Here is a 1,074-nt window from a genome sequence, read left to right as displayed (position 1 = left end):
GATGGGGGGCACACGGCCTCTGTGGGGAGGCTCTGACCCTGGCCCTGGCCCCGAGGGGGTGGTGGGACCCCATTCCTGTCCCCAGGGGTGTCCAGGGCCCCATCCCTGTCCCCATTCCTAGGGGAGTCTGTAGCAACCTGTCTACATCCCCAAGCGTGTGTGTGGGACCCCATCCCTGTCCCCATCCCCAGGTGGGTGTGCAGGACATTCCTGGACATGCTCCCTCTGGCACAACCCATGGGGTGACCTTTTGGGGTCTGTGGGGCCCAGAGCTGCCCCCCACCTGCACCAGGGGGGACCCTGGAGGCAGTGGGGCTCCCTGGTGTCCCTGACTTGTGTCCTGCCCCACAGCCCGGCCCTGGTCCCCAGCTTGTGGATGATCCCAGCCAGCACCTCCTGGGAGCGGATGGGCTGCCCCGGAGCCACGCCTGACCCCGGTGACACCCTGGGACAGCCGAGACACGCCAGGGGGGCTCTGCCGGTGCCACCAGCGGGCCTCAGGACCCTGAGCCAGGCCTGCTGCAAAGCTGTCCCCAGCCCTGGGGCAGGATGTGACCCCGGGGCTGGTTTTTACTCTTCTGTAAGGAAATAGAGGGTTCCTGGCTCCAGTGCTGTTCTGGGGTGTTGGGTTCTGTGTGTGGTGCTGGGGGGGGAACAGCGGCAGCCAAAGTGGGGGGCAGGAGCTGGGGACAGTCCCTGGTGCTGATCTGTCCCTCTGCACAGCTCTGTCACCCCACATGATCCCTGTCCCCTTGTGTCCCTTGTGGGGCATCTCCTGTCCCATATGTCCCCAAGTTGTCACTGCTGGGGCTGATCCTGTCCTTCCACACGGCCCCTGTCCCTTGCACATCCCACATCCCCTGTCCCCTCCCTGTCCCTGGCAGCACAGATCCTGTCCCGTGTCCCTCAGATGTCCCCTCTGGGGCTGGTCCTGTCCCCCTGGATGGGGCTGATGCTGTCCCTCCGCGCCATCCTTGTCCCCACCGTGTCCCCGCGGGGGCGTGGCCTGTGGGAAGGGGCGTGGTCAGTGTGAAGAGGGCGTGGCCGGCGGGTGGTAACGCCGCGCCCGCCTTC

The sequence above is a fragment of the Corvus brachyrhynchos genome, unplaced genomic scaffold (genome assembly GCF_000691975.1).
Source record: "Corvus brachyrhynchos isolate BGI_N302 unplaced genomic scaffold, ASM69197v1 scaffold365, whole genome shotgun sequence".
NCBI classification, from domain to species: domain Eukaryota; kingdom Metazoa; phylum Chordata; class Aves; order Passeriformes; family Corvidae; genus Corvus; species Corvus brachyrhynchos.
The sequence above is the reverse complement of the archived record's forward strand: the minus strand, read 5'-3'. Positions refer to the sequence as shown.